This window comes from Gobio gobio (genome assembly GCF_949357685.1).
Source record: "Gobio gobio genome assembly, chromosome: 15".
Lineage (NCBI taxonomy): Eukaryota > Metazoa > Chordata > Actinopteri > Cypriniformes > Gobionidae > Gobio > Gobio gobio.
Genome location: NC_137108.1, coordinates 31,696,158 through 31,714,167, shown reverse-complemented (window position 1 = coordinate 31,714,167; position 18,010 = coordinate 31,696,158). Strand labels below are relative to the sequence as shown.

Genomic DNA, 18,010 nt, shown 5'->3' with positions numbered 1-18,010 from the left:
CTGTATTAATTAGGGCCGAAATAGTGTTGTTTTCGTCAACGAAAAGTATGACTAAATATCGTCGTCAACGAACCTTTATAACGTGATGAAAACGAGACGAGACGCAACGTAAATGCTGGTCATGTGACGATGACGAATAAAAACGAGACTAAATGTGGTTCACAAAATAAAAACTATGCTAAAATGTCTCTTCATTTTCGTTGACGAAAATGAGACGAGACGAAAAGTCGCGTTTTTATTATTATTTTGCAGTATTTTTGTGCGTCTCATTCAGGGGCTGCATCAGGGCGCACTGCTCAGACGCAGGTGACATCACTCTCTTCAAGCCCCACTCGCGCGGCGTTTTAGAAGATTTAGCTCTGGTGAGTGAACGAGACCGATAGGCGGGCAGTCGGGGTTCGTAAGCCCTATTCGGACGGTAATTATTTGTCCAGCGGTCGTAAGGTGTCTTTAACATTTACAGGGGCTAGACAGTGATTTTATTGTCGTCTTAATCCAGAATATCAGTGTTTTTCTCCCACCACCCGTGTAAAAATCTCCGGCCGAATGACCTAAATTACTGTTTGACAAACACCAAGGTCGTGTGGTGCCTTCTGAATCCACATCTCTGAGTTTTCAATAATATATAACTTCAGAATTCACGGTTTATATCCTTTTTGGCCACTGCAGAGCACCGTGCGGCTGTGCTTCGCTGTTATTTGGATGCATTTGAAAGATTTAGACTTGTATTACTGAAATGCTGGCAAGTATTTACAAGAGCAAGATATTTCATCACCGCTCAAAAAAAGAAAGAAAAGCACGTAAACATTTGAAATGTGCCGTTATAACGGCAGCAATTAGATGTTAAAATAACCACAGCATTATGATTACCTCATAAGCGAATAAGAGGCTGTATTCACTTATTTCCGCTCATTTCCATGTGGAATAAAATTACATCCTTTATTTTGAGATAAAATACAAGACAGAAAAACATTTTAACTATAATGTGGGTCTAATTTTAAACAGATTTAAAGAATTAAATAATAATTTGGATATTATTTTCCTATTATTAAATTAAATTAAATAAGCATTTATTCTTATTAAGACATTTGGAAAAACTTTTATTACATTGAAGTGGAAAATAAAACGGGTGTTCACAGGAAAAAACACCACGAGCCTTAAGAGACATCTCAATGTTTTTATTTATTTTATTGAAATGTATGTGTGTGTACTTCTAACATGTTTAGTTGGTAAAATAAATATGTTGTAACTTCAAATCAGAGCGTCTTCCGTGTCTCGAATGGATGTATTCTTGAGTCTATAAGGTAACAATAATATAATAAGATAACATTGTTTGAAATGGGTTTGGCTAAAAGAAGATTTTGGTTTTGTCTATAATATGTACTTATACTATATTGACTGGGTTAAATAGAATTGCATTACTAAAAAGAGACTAAAATACAATTTTCATTGACTAAAACTTGACTAAAATGTCATCAGTTTTCGTCGACTAAAACTAGACGAAAATAGCCATAGATAATTCTGACTAAAATAAGACTAAAATGCTCAGACTTTTAGTCGACTAAAACTTGACTAGACTAAAATAGTATGACTATGACTAAAACTAATAAAAACTAAAATGACAGCTTGACACAAAGACTAGACTAAAACTAAAATTAAAACAGGCCGCCAAAAACAACACTAGGCCGAAACAAGTAGTTGTGATTATCGACAATGAAAATGTGTTGGCATTTTAATTGTCAAATAGTTCTTGTGTGAAATCTCATGTGACTTAACGTAAAATATTTTACAACTCAAACAACACAATTTAACAAGAGGAGTGCTGTAACCCAAGAGCCTAATGTAGCCGGATATAGTCCAGACATGCTCCAAAGAAAACTTCACAGCCCAAATGAAGTAAAGAAAAATATGGGTGAAAATGCACTACATGTAAGATAGAGAACAACTTGCATGATGTTACAGCATCTTAAAAGGAAACACCCCAGAATTTACCCCTTTTATCAATAATGCAGCTGGGTAAATATTTATATTATTTTAAATGTACTAGATATATTATATTTAGTAGATATTTTATATTTAAGGAAGGGAAATTGCTGTCTACTTAAGAGCGAGAGTATTCTTTGGAAAAATTAAGAAATTAAGTAAATAAAAATGTGGAAAAATATATAGAATTAAACTTTCATAAAAAAAATATTTTTAATTAACTCTACAACACCACAGTAGAGCCACACTAAAAAAGAAGAAGATTTTGAGTATAAAGTTACATAATAGGATTTTCAGGGGAATGTAGTTTTAAAGTCTTACAGTTTTCTCTCGGAGAGAAAAAAAGTTTTTTTTTTTCCCCAAAAGTCAAAATTATGAGATTAGAGAAAACATCTTTTAAGAAATTAAAAATGCATAATCTCATAATGTTACAACTTTACAATTTGATAACTTCATTCTTGTAGCCCTACTATGAGATTACTCCCTTTATATTACAACTTTCTTTCAATTCTAGATTAAAATAATAATAAAAAACATGAAAAAAAAAAACACAAAACATCATCACATAATTCAGTGAAGGCCTTTTAAATGGTATTTCCAGAATATGTTTTTATCTTCTTGACATGCCTAATAAAACCTCTCCTCTCAAGTCTGAAAATCTGAAAAGTCAGTTAAAACTGTTAAATTAGTTGCCAAATATTTGATAAATCATTAGATGCAGCACTTGTGTGGATGAGTATTATCAAAGAAGCTTAGTTTCATCTCTTCATAGCACACCAAATTCCAAAGTTCAATAAAACGTCGTACATGAAGCATCCAGGGGTCTGGTTATGCCCTAAATAAAATAAATTCATCTCTTGCCAATTATTTTGGACCCAGGGCCAAGTCTAAAAGTAGAGCACTATGTTTTATTCTGCTTAAATGTGGAAACATTTCAGGTCAATCAGATATCCAGCCCGCAACAGAGGCCGGATTGACATTCTATAAGAAAAAAGAAATCATCTTTTGGTGTGAAATGTGAATAATGCAAATGCCCCGGGCCACATTTATCTGCGGTCCAGGTCGAGGGAGTCGAGAGTTATTAAAGCAGCACTGTGACTGAAGTAGAATGTCAATGGAAGCATCACACATTACCTGCTGCAAGATTTAACATTACATTAAACAGTGCGCGTCCACGCTTTCGACTCACTCACGCTCACGCTCACACACCGGCTCCATGAATATTATAATGTGACCCGTGGGGCATAAACGCAGTGAGAGTAGCAGAGGTGCGAAGGGTCTGGCTGCCAGTTCGATGTCCGGTCCAGCTGCACAGACACCGTTTCATGGAAGCTTTCATTTGGATTTCTGAATCGTGCTGACAGAGAAAGCACTGGCAAAAGCATGTCAGCGAGGGCCAGAGGCCTGACAGCGAGCGCGCGTCGAAGTGTGCAGATGAATGCGATTGCGATTGCTCTCACGTGTTGTGCGATTGAAAAAAGACCCACAGAGGAGAGATAAGGGGAGGGCAGGAGTTAAGAGTGATTCACTGTGTCTCTATCGTACAATTATCAGATGAGAGGGTGTGAATGTCTCACACTCAGACCAGAACCCTTCGCGAATAAAAAGCACTTCTCCACGTCTAATACGCACATTAATCACAAGCTTCTGTTGCTCTTCTGAGCCCCTTTGTTAACACTTTACACTATTTTAACAAAAGGGCTTCGAAATTATTCTGCTTTTAAGCATACAAAGTACAAACACAACGGTGGATGTGGAAAAAAAAAACACTTAAATGATAAATGATTGATTAGTTTCATGACTTTAAATGAATAATGCATCACTGGTGGTTTATACACCTTATGTAGGCTACATCTCACTAACTGAACACGAAGCATTTCGGCTTTCTTACGTGCACTCGTACCCTACTCGCCACGGCTCAATTTGCAGTATCGCGGCTGCCATCTAACCCTCTGCAGGCATCTGAAATGGGATCTCGCTTTGCTTCCACAGCATTCACCGATGACCGGGAGGAGTTGAGAATCATCGCATCCCTGGGAGGAGAGGAGGAGGGGAGGGAAATCCAGCTAAATGCATTTATCTGCTGTTGGCAGCTTTTCAAGCCCACAGCTGAGGCGAGATCAGACAAGAGCGAGTGTTAGCGATCCCTTTGTGGACCGATATGCGGGTCATTCCTGTTATGCAGTAAACTGTCATGTTCCCATCAGATTCAGTACGATTCAAAAGTTTAGGGTTGATATGTTGTTGTTGTTTTTTTTTTTACCAAAGCTGCATTATTTATCAAATGTGCATTTATTGGATTATTTAAAAATGTAATTTATTCCTGTGAAGGCAAAGCTGAATTGTCAGTAGCCATGTCCAGTCTTTAGTGTCACATGATCCTTCAGAAATCCTTCAAATATGCTGATTTGGTGCTTAATATTTCTTATAAAAAAAAAATTCTGCTCAATATTTTTGTGGGTACAATTCAGCATTGCCATCACAGGAATAAATACAACTTTAAAATATATTAAAATAGAAAATAATTATTTTAAATTTAAATATTTCACCGTATCAGTTTTTTTGGGTATTTTTCATCGGAAAAATTGCAGCCTTTGTGAGCATAAAAAAAGAGGGAAAAAATCTTATTGACCCCAAACTTTTGAACGGTTGTGTTTGTTGTGTGTATGAGAGACAGGATGTGTGCTATGAAGCTTTTATGCCATGGAGACGAAGTAGAGGAGGAAGCCAGACAAATCAAGTAGTGAAGCATTGAAGAATAAGAGGGAACTTGACAGATCAAAGAAGAGAGATCAACCAATCAGAAAAGTTATCCAGGTCTTCAGACATCCTTCCACCTGAAGAGAGTGAGACGGGTTCTGTCTGGGTCGGAGAGTGAGATGGGGTCCTATCGGATGCACTTCAGGCCATATAAATCTGGGATGTGGCGCTCTTCTCTTAGAGAGGAATTCTCTGTCCTTCATGGTGAGAATTAGAACCAGAGGAGACACTAATGACTCACTGAGGTTTGTGGACGTTTGAAATAAAGCAGAAGAGCAATGACAGAATTTCGCATTCGGCATCTCTCGACAAACATCTGAGTGGAGTTACCGCACACATATCCAGGCAAGTTTAAAATTGAAAACAGGTTCAGTATTTGGTTTTCAGTTAGATTCACACATCGACACAACACGGCTTGTCTCTGTCTCTATGGTGGTTGCAAATGCCCCAAAGGAGGCATGCGAGAGACATCCAGGACTGACAGACCTGATCCTGGATCAGCAGTGGGTGAGTCTCGACGGATGCGTCGCATCAGAAGATCAATATACCACTTAATGCTGCACTGTTGCTGAATAACAATGGGCCGTGAGAAAGCTTTTTACTCACCACCTCCCAGCTTATACCAGCTACAGCCCATAATTACATTAGCAGACAGTTATGGTTGCTAGAATGATGTTGCGGCAAGGTTGCAAAGAGCTTTCGATGATATCTCAGTCAGGTCTTAAAAAGGTTTTTGCAGGTATGCTGCAACATCTGTTGTAAAACAAACAAAAATATTATTTAATTGAAACAAACTCAATATTATTTAGCTAGAGAACTACCAAGCTTTTCACAGGAACGTCTACATGCATCAACAGGTGTCAGGAGGTTTCTCTAGGGGGCTACTCCAAAACCACAAATATATGTTTACACATTTACACAATTACATGTGATTGTAATTTAATTTACCAAGTCATAAGCCAAAATCAACATGATAAATGAGAGTAAAATTGGCTTTGGATTTACAGGTACTTTGGGAACCGAGAATTTAAGAAGGACAGTGTCACACTTTGATTTGAATTGCGCATGTAACAATGTTTCAAAGACATATAAACCATCGGCTAAAGAAACCAATGTCATGACTCGCACATCTCTAACTTTTACCAGGGAAACTCATTTTATCTGATGCTTCTATATGTTTTTTAACTATAACACCATATGGCAACACATATGTAGATTATTCCTCACATTAATAACAAGATAATTAAATATTCTTACGTGATTTATCTAAATTAAACACGTCAAAAAGTTTGTTGATCCCAGATATACACTACAGAATAGACACCATTTAATGTCATGAATGAAAAAGAGAGACATTGAAAACCCTTTTTGTTCATTCAGCTGAACAATCAACAATATGGCATATTGAACAACTATACTTCAATCCCAAGCAGCCTCCATTTCAAAGACACCAAATTAAATATGGCATTTACTTTGACTAAAGTCTATAGCTGGATCAAATTCCCCATCTCCTGAGATCTTTTATAAGCTCAGTTAATAACTTCGCTCTCAGTCAGTGTGGATTTGCACAGTATGGCCTATGTTATTATATTTTGAGTCTATATTATAAAATGTGTCAGTGTCTGGTTATAATCCAGTGGTTGCCCATCACTAGTTGTTGTGACAAGACAGGAGGAGGAGCAGCAATGTGGATTACAGACGTACTATGTGTGTGTGTGTGTGTGTGTGTGAGAGAGAGTTGTTTGGGTATCTATTAGGATTACAGAAGCAAGACGTGTGTGACACTGGAGGATATAATTCTGTCAGAGTCAGAGTTCTGCTATGGGGTCACCCCTCCTTGGAGCCATCTGCTTCCTCCTGCCTGTTAGTCTCAGGGCAGTGAAGCTCAGAACTCAAACAGGCCCCGGGGGACAAACACACACGCATAAATACCCCGAAAATAACTAGACGCTGGTGGTTAGGAACCAGGAAGTGATTCCTGAGTGCCAATCTGCTGGTGAAAATGGGAATTTAACCCCAAGCTTTTCCTGCGCAGCCAAGTGCTTCCCTATTGGAGCGTAGAGGAACCAATCAGATGACTAGGTTTGTGTAGCCGACCTAGAGTTTGCATGAATCCTACTGTAAGGCACTTTAAATGCACCCTTAAAGGGATAGTTCACCTGAAAAAATTTAATTTGGTCATCCTCATGTAGTTTAAAGCTTAAAGCTTATTAAAGTCTTCAAAATATCTACTTTTGTTTTCTGTAGAATAAAGCAAGTCATACAGGTTTTAAACTACATGAGGGTGATGAAATAAATGACATTCATTTTTGGGTGAGCTATCCCTTTAAGTAAACACTAAAACTCTAATTATTTCAGTTATGCATTATCATTCCGAGCCAAATAATTACAGCAGGGTTTTTCAGTCTCAGAGAACAAGAGAGAATATGTGGAATATGCCATTGTAGACTTTAAACGGCACACATACAGTCCAATCATTGTATTCAAGCCTAAAGTGCCGTTCCAGATGACTGCTCTGAAATTTCCTATTCGCTGGGTGAGATTTTGCTATTCATTGTAGCCCCGCTGTGGTGGGCAACAATGAGACGAATGAGTCAGAGACGGTCACAGTTATAAAGTCACAAGGCCAAAGAGTCAGAGAATCGGCTATCCGCTGATCACAGCAATACAAGATAGAGAAGCCACACTTCTCACATTGCAGAAAATCACACTTACTGTACGTTTGAATATGTGGTTCCAGAGATGAAGAGAAGAGAAAAGGGATTCCCTGTTTACATCTGGTTTTAACATCCATTTCCAGCGAGCAGCTGTAATACAGGGGACCAATGCGTCTTGGTCAATCGGTTCACTGAACACATTGGGAGGAGGTCACTGCCACACTTGGTCATGGACATATAGTGTAAACGCTAATGCATCCAGTCAGCAAAGGACCGCCTACTCATGTGACATGTAATCACTGCAAGACACGTTGGAGGAAAACGTGCCAAAACAAGGCTTTTACATTCACCGCCAACAAGTTATAGCTTTAAAGTCAAAATGAAACGATATTCACAAACCCATTTTACTTCTGTAATATGACATTTTTGACTTAAGGAAATTCAATGAGAAATGCCAGACATATGGATGTGTAGAAATGTAGGATCTGATTGTTTTTCTCTATCAGGAATTGATTGAAAAGGGATTTTTCCATACCGGAAGGACGCCAGATATTAATTTGATGAATTGTGGATGACCATTTCAACAATAATAAAAAAATAAAAATAAAAGAATAAATAAAATCTACATTGGTAAGCTTTCTCACCTGACCTTTCACAAAGTTGGTATGGGCCTTTCCAGTGTTCTAGACCTGCAGGGCTCAGCTCTATACCAGATCATCCACAATACGCAGAGAACCTCCGGGATAAACAGTGTGATGCAATTTGACTGAATACCACTCCGAGTGATTCTGTGTGGCCATCAATGACCTTTGGATGAAAATGCGGATTCCAGGACAAAAGGGAAGGATAGAGAGAAATCGAGAATGAGAGTGCTTACACTGTTGTTTCTGCTCAGAGGGCAGCAGCGGGGAAGAGAAAGAGGGAAAGAGGGAATGAACAATGGTGCTGCTCAAATGATGTGAGGGAATGTCAGTTGTTGTCTGAACCAAGTGTTTGACCATGTTTCATTGAATGCCAAAAATACATCATAGATTCTTCTTAAGTGTGGATGGTATGACCAAAATCTTAAAAGTAGTTTTACATCATGGTAAGTCTCATGTTTTATCCCAAAATGTATTATTTATAAAATAACCGTGTTAAATATAGCCCGTTTCCACCTCAGAGTAAAAAAGAAAAAATAATCGAGAATTGAAATATATCAGTATGAATTATGAAAATATAAGTCATATTATTAGTGAGGTATAGAAGCAATTCACAAGAAATAAATACAGTTGCAAATATGAGAAATACAAAAAATATTTATTATGAGATTATTATTAAGAGAAATCAGGAAAAAAGTAAATAATAAAAATTAAATCAAATTGTGAGATTTATTTTATTTTATTTTATATATATATATATATATATATATATATATATATATATATATATATATATATATATATATATATATATATATATATATATATATATATATATATATATATATATATATATATATATATATATATATATATATATATATATATATATATATATATATATATATATATATATATATATATATATATATATATATATATATATATATATATATATAAAAATGACAAGAAATGTCACAATTATGCTAAATAAAATCGTATTATAATCATATTATAGTGAGATGTTTGTCTGCCATCACCAGACCAAGCTCAATTTAAGATTAAACATTGGTCTGGGGAGTCTGCTATGTATTTTCTACTGCACAAGAGGCGTGATAAACGAGAATAATTCAAATGACTCTGTACGCAATTGGATAGTCCTTCAACCAATCAGACCACAAGAGGCGTGATCAACGGGCATAGATCCATCCCTTCTCTATCCGACATCGTGTTAAACTCGCCAATAGCGCGCCAGGTGGATAAGCCAGTCTGTGATTGGTTCCCGCAAAAGTGTGACAGAAGCAGGATAAATGAATGTACAGGTTTCCAGCCTGAGCTGCAGGGCGAAATCAAATCGCCTGCAGATCAGGCTGGGTTTACCCAGTCTAGTGAGATGTAACAAATTAGGACAAATACAACCAATAATGTGAGACGAAAAAATTAATTGCTATATAAAGCCACAATAGTGAAAAAGTCATAATGCGGTATATAAAGTCAGTTATGAGAAATAAAGTCAAATTGTGAGATATAAAGTCATATTGTGAGATAAAAATACAAAACACAATTTTGAGAAATTACAATACCTTTTTGTTTACATTTTTTACTCCGAGGTGAAAACGGGCATCAACATAATCCAGTAGTGTTTATTTGATAATCAAGTGACTTCAATACTTTAAAAACAAAAAGGACTTCATTTGATGCTGTTGCAAGCATCATTTTTCATAACGGAATATAAAGAATCTCTACGCGCTGGTAATACTGGTAAATCGCCAACCCTCTAAAACAAATGGGCTAACGTATTAAATTGGATCCACGCAGTATCTCAGATGCCCGTCAGTCACGTTTCCTTAACAGCGGACGCAATCCTGCAAGCGTGGGTTGCATCAGATATGACAGGTCGATCCACGTTTGTTAGTTCTGCTGATTTTGAACTGATGCTGCGTCTCTGTAAACTGCTGTGTCTACAATTGATTTTGTCTGCCATGACGAAGAGAGGAAATACGAACTGGCGTGTCCATGATGACAGGCAGGAAACCTGAATCACTGTAAATAGAGAGAGAGAGACGAATTCAAAACTCACTGTTATCCTTTCAGGAGAAGAGCAGTGGTGGAAACGCTTTAGCTCTCACTGGTGTCCACGAGGGCAGATGGCGACACCCACAAAGACGAAATATAATTTCAGTTTAGGTCCTGTGAGAGAAAAAAAAAAGAAACAGACAAAAGGCACATAAATATATTTGGATCTGGCTGTGTTGGAGATTTGTAGACTAATAACCGCTAGTTTGTAGGTGACTCATGTTGGCAGGAAATGTGAACCGGCCTGTGACCCGTGACAGAAGAAGATTCAGAACTCACCACTGCTCAAGAAAAAATCCCTCTTATGCTCGTGCTTTAAAAACACTCTCTCATAAACACACACGGCATAACTCTAAACAGGACCAGATGTTTCTGCTTGGGAGCTGAACTCCCATCTGTGTGCGGAAAAAAGAAAGCAACAGCAACTTTCCATTCATTAACCCGCTTCTGTCAAAAAAAAATGGCAGGAAAATCATGGTGGCAATTTGTGTTTAATACACAAGACGTACTGCAACTCTATGCATTTCTATATGCATCTATCTATCTATTAACCTCATGTGGTTCCTTCAACAGGGGAACATTAAACTTTAATAGAGGGTCCTTATACAGCTGAGCAGCACTATAACAGAAATAGTACAATTCGTGGGCTTGCGAATCACGGATTCAATTAACCGGCTGTGGAATTCCATACTCCTGCATCTTTTAAAACCCCCGGTGAGGTTGGGGGGCGACTGGCTGGATTTCCCGGAACACATTCGTGCAAGGCTATCACATTCTGACCGCAGTTAGCCCCGCGAACCACTAGTGAGTTATCGCATGTGGCTCAGGCATTTAGCCCTCTCACCCTTCTCTTTCCATCACTCACGACCCACCCGGGGGTTGAGGGGTGAGGGAGGGAGGGGGGGGACAGTCATTGCTCACAAGCCTGAAACTTGTGTCTAAACTCAACCATTTATATTACGCTACAGTGGACAAGACGAACAAAACAAACCATGGCAAAATACACACACACATATCTTTTGTATAGAAAATATAACCATCAATATCAAGCTTTCTGTGCATATGTGGCACTGCTGATACATTTTGGAAGGACTTTTCTGATCCATCTGTTTTTCATTAAGTTTGCTTCAATAAAAAAAGTATGCTAATGCACATATATTGTAACATATTTAAAAAAGATTAAAAAAAGTCATAAATGTGAAAAGAACATATTGTAAGATGTACAGTCGCAATTAGAAGAGTTGCCATTATGCGATGTAATAAGTCAACAAATAAATCAAATAAAAAGTGAAAAATATGCATGTTGTACATAAAAGAAATCACTTGCAATTGTGAGATATAAAGTCACAATTAGTGGATATAAATGTATACATTTATGAGAAATAGTGACTACAGAATACCTTTTTATATTTTTACTCTGAGGTGGCAACAGGCTTCCACATAATGATTCGATAATCTAGTGACTTTCTAGTGACTTCAAGACTTTTAAAAATAATAAAATAAACCTGACTGTCAAACAAAGCACTTTAACCATGATTTAACTCAAAATATAGCGCAACCTTGAGTTTCTTATTGCTTTTATAATAAAAGTAGTGCTGGGCAATCGATAAATCGCATTCAAAATAGCTTGTGTTTACATAATATATGTGCGTATTGTGTATAATTATTATGTATATATAAATACACACACATGCATGTATATATTTAAGAAATATTTGCATGTAAATACTGTATATATATTTATATAATTGATCTAATATATATATATATATATATATATATAAAAATATTTTTCCTAAAATATATACATGCGTGTGTATTTATACATAATCATTATACCCAGTACACACACATATATTATGTAAACACAAACTTTTATTTAGGATGCAATTAATCGATTGCCCACCACTAAATAAAAGTTAAAAATAAAAGCTAGTCAAGCCAATTTCCTTTATTTATATAGCGCTTTATACAATACAGATTGTTTCAAAGCAGCTTTACAGTGATATACACGAAAATAAGGATTCAATGATGCAAACAGAATTAAATTCAGCAGTAAAGCAGCTCTAAAAAGACAACAGTAAACCGTCATTATTCAGCTGAATTATTCAGTGTTTACTCGGTTTGGTTCAATAACTTTGTAAAGTTCATCTATTATGGAATTAGTTCAATTCATCTATAAAGCAGCTCTGGAGAAAACAGTGATGTCATCAATTCAGCTCAGTTCAGTTCTCATCCAATAGTGTCAGTGCAGTCAAATCAATACTATTGCTGAATAAGTGTCCTCAACTAAGCAAGCCAAAAAGCGACAGTGGCAAGAAACCCAAAGTCCATCGGTGACAGAAATGGAGAAGAAAAAAAAACACTTGGGAGAAACCAGGCTTAGTCGGGTTCCAGTTCTCCTCTGGCCAGATGAACCAACATGATGGGGTTTAATTCCAAGCTGCATCACAGGTCATATTGTGAATTGATATCATTCAGAATATTTTATCCATTTACTTCTGCTCTAAGATCGGTATACATTACACCAGCATTTGGTGGAAAGGGAGTTGAAGCTGACCATAGGGGTCTGTGCAGAGGACTTGTCTGGTTCTTGTGGTCTTCGCTGAGGATCTAAGCCGATGGCGGTCTAAAACAAATATTGCCTGACCTGTAATCATACTAAACAAACAGGCGTTTAGCATCATAGCTAGTATTGTATGTTTTAACACGGCTAGAACGTTGTATTGACCAATCCGTGACGTGAATTATAAGTGTGGGGGAAGTTACAAGACATTCATAACTACAACTGTACGGATATTTTTTAGTTTCTGTCAAAGCTGAACTGGATTTACACACACACACACAGACACACAAACTATCATGTATCATGCGTTTACGCCTCACACTGTGGAGGGTACAACCGTAGTTCATTCTCGTTCGGCCCGGTGGATGTCATTGGCTCTTTGAATAAGCCAATCCATCAAACACAGTTCATTTGAAATGAAGCTAATGTAACTCTCCAAGCATGAAGTTACACTGCAATAAAATCAATACGGACTGTGGCTGGAATGTTTCAGTTTTGAAATATGAACTCAAGGATAAAAAAAGACAACAATGTAGAAACTCTCTGATGCCAGTACATACCCTTTTGGCTAAATTACACATTTAATCTCAGTATTTGTGTGTGCGCTGTGATTTACTGGCAGTCTTACAGGTCCCAGCATTCCCTCTCGCGGACTAACTCTGGGTCAGTGATCTAATGGTCATGACAGCATCCGAGCTGTACTGCATCTTGAAAGAATCCAATTCTATCAATTCCATCCAAAGTCTATTATGCATTTCTCAAGAGCTCTCTCTTTATTGTGACATAGTTGCACCTGTTACAGCTTATGCGAAGGGTGGTCTTAAAGGGACAGTTCACTCAAAAATGAAAATTCTACCATAATTTACTCTCCCTCATGTCATTCTAAATCTGTATGACATTCTTTCTTAATGACCATAAAAGTAGTCCATACTGGTTTATACTGGCTTTAAAAGGACATAAATAATTTGATTTCTAACTTTTTGGGTAAACTGTACCTTTATATCACCTCTAGATCAGACTACTGATCCAGTAAATTGTGTGTTTGCGTGTTTGTAATAAATAAATCTCAGCTGAGTGTCAGCTGTTTATGTTCTACAATGTGTTAGTGTTCTGAAAGTGGGCTGGTCTACACACACAGAGTTGCTGTTGTTGTTGTGAATGAACTCAGGGACACTTCTGACCAGAATTAGGCTTAGGATCAAGATTAGATGTAGGTTTGGGATCATATTTTATTTATACAACATGAGATTTAGAAGCACAGGGTTGGGTTAAGATTAGGTTGTGATTATTACTAACAGATCTGTATAGGTTTATGATTATTGGTTAGATTTAGGTTTGAGGACATTGAGGATTTTGGTTTTGCTTGGACTTTGAGTCATGGCTGCTGGCATTAACTCAATTCCCAGAGAGAAAATGTATATTAAAAAAAAATTCCACTTCCAAAGTATCCACTATAAACTCATCCTCATCATCACTTAAAGGACTTTGTAAGTTTTAAAATGTACTGAACATTTGGGATTAGAGCCTTGAGCCGAAAACCATTGAGTTCAATGATTTAAGGCTGGCTAAACATAGTTATGTAACCTCTAACTTGTGTGACATTTGGAAACAATTAAATACATTTATCTCTCTTAAAAGGAACAAATTCACACAACAATTCACCATATGATAGCTCTGTGTTACAAACCGACTGAAATAAAGCTATTTAACTGATAAATCAGTTATCAATGATGCCAAATTTGTTTTGAGAGTTATGCAGTGGAAGCAGTAGATTTTCAGTAAATAACATTCAATTTCGGTCTGTTAATTACATAATTTTTGGAACCGTTTCTTTAAAAGAAAATTGGTATGGCTTTAGATGACTGAAAATATAGTGCAAATATAGTTCACAGGTCATGTGGACCTCTTTTATTATATGGAAAATAGCCACCATACATTCTTCTACATTTCCCAATGTAAATGTCACACACACACACGCACGCACGCACGCACGCACGCACGCACGCACGCACGCACGCACGCACGCCTTACCTGCTTTCTCTTTATCGCTACACAAAAACGTTTTTAGCACAGTGCATGTGTCCCCACTTACATCTTTTTTTTTTTCAGTCTTCACTTAATCCACCCCATTTCTTTTTTTTTATTTTGCCTCTCTGTTTGGTGATGAATAGTCCCTGGTCTCCAGGAATGGATCTGTTAATAATTCAGACCAGGCTCTGGCATTGACCATTAGAGCCGGGAGGCAGAACTTTCAGCTGATAGATCACTAATCAGATTAATCGCTGTCTTTCAGTGGGGAAATGAAACGGAGTGAGGGACCACGCCGCGCATGGTAATATACTGGACCTTCTAGAACACTTCGCCAGCAAACACTTTCAATTACAGCAAGCAACCACCTACAGCTTTAGAGAACATTGCCCTTGATTAAGTATTAAAGCAGCGATCCTAACATTAGCCAAACACCGTGAAAATATTATCCTACTAGATGTGCGTTGCACAAGATGCGCTTGACTAACTTGCACAATGATTGATGTGACTAATGCCCGTTCCACACAAAAACATTGCTGCAGCTCCATACAACTAAACATGAACATCCGTACATTGAACTCATGTCCCACAGCTGTAATTTTACTCTAGTTGACGTGTATGTAGGCTCAAGTATGCATGTATTTTTTCCAGCCGAGCTCAGGATGCCATACCATCTCATTTCACCGGAGCTTAACATTGATTTACCTGCAAAATTATGTTATCGTTTCCTGGGTTCACGTACAGATGTTGCCAGTGGTAGTAGCTAATGACAAAGTCATGAGTTTGGTGGGTTGATTTGTGTGTCCAACTGAGCTGATGCCAGGTAAATTACACAAATTAGAGTTTACCATGGAGTGGAAATACTGATTAGTCACAGTCTGCTGAGAGTCTCATATATACACACGCACTGATAATAGATTATACAAACATCTAGCATGACTTGAAGGCATAGTTCACCCAAAAAGAGCAAATTCTGCCATTATTTACTCACCCTCTTGTCATATCTATACCCAACAACAACAAAAAACCCCATAAATATTGGTCCATAGGTCTTGTGTGTATTTCAAGTCTTCCGAAAGCATATATATTCAGCAATATACTTTACTACACGTTTCGGGCACAATAAAGTTCAAATCCAACTCTATAACTTTGCTCCAATTCTGTCCTCTCTTTCTCTCTCCGTCTGTCTCTTTGTCTATTTCTCTCTCAGAGCATTGTGTTCTCTCTCTTCACTTACTGTGATGTTTTTGTTCTTTTTTATGCAATGAAAAGTCTGATCTGGTCTGGCTGACGGCAACATTCACTGACTATTCATATATAATGTATCACAGAGAAACAGAAAGAGGGTGAGAGAGTGAGAGTTTGTCCCCATCTCTAAGAGATTTAAATGTTGTATTCACACACGCACATGAAAAAAAGCGAGCTGCATCAGGCCGTTGGTCTTAAAGACGCTGAACTCAATGCCACAAGATTGAGCAAGAACAAAAACAAAATGTACAACACAAATATATCCAGGACCTAATCCAAATATCACAGCAGGGGTAAAAACCTTGCAGTTCAAGCTTAAAAACACATACACTGTCACAAATCACACAAGACGTCACTTCAAATAGTTTGTTCTGCTAATAAAACCAGACACTTGGAATTTTCCTTTTGTGGCCATATTAGCCCCGCTGTACCTGTTGTATTGTTAACCAAGCGTTAACTGTTACCCCATGCTCCGTCAACCCCAGCGTTATTAAACATGAACTCTCGCCCCAGTCTCAGTCGGAGGATTTCTGTCTTTCATTATCCACTCAATCCTTATCAGAATATAAATAAGGAAACTGAGCTCTAAAAATGGAGTCTAAAGATACGGAGAAGCCTCGGTTCTTGAAAATCAAAAGAATTTCTTTCTAACAAACCGTGACTAGAAAACAAATGAAAGCTAAAACAAAGAAACATCAGATATAATGGAATGATGAAATAGCATCTGATTTTACCTATTAGTTACAGATTATGAATGTTTTTGAAGAAAAACAACAGCAATATTATTACAAATAACGGTTTACCATTTTAATATATTTAAAAATGTTCTGTGATGGCAAAGCTGAATTTTTAGCATCATTACTCCAGTCTTCAGCGTCACATGATCCTTCAGAAATCATTCTAATATGCCGTTTTAGTGCTCAAGAAACATTTTCTATTATTATCAAATGTTGAAAATGTTATTTTTTGAGGAAACCATGATACATTTTTCAGGTTTTTTTAGGTTTCAGGTGAATAGAACGTTCAAAAGAATGACATTTGTTTGAAAAATAAAACTTCTGTAACATTATAAATGTCTTTACAGTCATTTTTTTATCATTTCAATGCGGCCTTGCTGAAAAAAAAAGCATTCATTTCTTCAACAACAAAAAAATCTTACTGACCCTAAACTTTGGAATGGTAGTGTAGTTGTGCGCAGTTAGAATAAAACGGTTACAAAAATAGGCTAATTAACTTTATAGAGTATAGGAAGTATAAAGAAGGTGCTTCACCTTTTTTACATCGCTGGTATCAAAGACTGTATGTTGAATCAAACTCTAGGGTATATTGGTGAAAATTCACATGTCAGTTAATAGAAGTTAGTCAAATTAGGCAGGTGCCAACATGGATCGTCTTTTGTAAGATCTACTATTTTGTTTCTGTGTTGGTTTCCCCCACTTGATACCTAATATTTGCATCTAGAAGCAAATCCAGTTGAGAACCGCTGATCTAAACAATATAAAGTCAAATAACTCATGTTGTCGATGTTGTGAACAGATCCCTTGTGTATGTGAATGTGTGGGTGAGAAAGAGAGAGAGAGAGAGATGAAGGATGAAGGGGTATAGAGCTTATACAGGGTCAGTTCTTCCTCCTCCTGATACCGTGGGAACGGATAGACGGGTTAAAAGACACAAACGGATCACTGTATCTCTCCCTTTGCTCTGTTCCAAAACCTAGCTGCCTAAAGAGGGATCATTTTAAGGCATCATAGACATGCTCCTGATGCTGTTCCAAAAGCTAGGCATCTTAAATATGCATCGTAAGAGCCCCTATTTTAGCAAAACAATAAAGCAGCATCTAAAGTATCAGAATAGGTAGTCCAGAATGCTTTATGATGAACCCAATCAAAAAAATGAATTTAAGATGGCGAACGAGGCGAGAGAAACGTTGACCCTTTAAATAAAAGTACAATTCATTTAACATAAATGAAGTTCAGTGACTGTGATTATAAACACAGTAATTTGTTCATTATTTATGCGGTTAGGATTATTAGAGTTAGCTTAGCAGCATG

General features: G+C 37.0%; 1 protein-coding gene across 2 annotated transcripts in view; it reads right to left on the bottom strand.

Moving 5' to 3' along the window:
* The window catches only part of sema6cb (semaphorin 6Cb), a 160,234-nt gene that overhangs the window by 73,270 nt on the left and 68,954 nt on the right, over nt 1-18,010 (bottom strand). For both annotated transcript variants that reach the window (XM_079837110.1, XM_079837111.1), the window contains exon 3: nt 10,122-10,231. The gene's annotated coding sequence lies outside the window, so the exon portion shown is untranslated. The remainder of the gene's footprint in view (nt 1-10,121; nt 10,232-18,010) is intronic.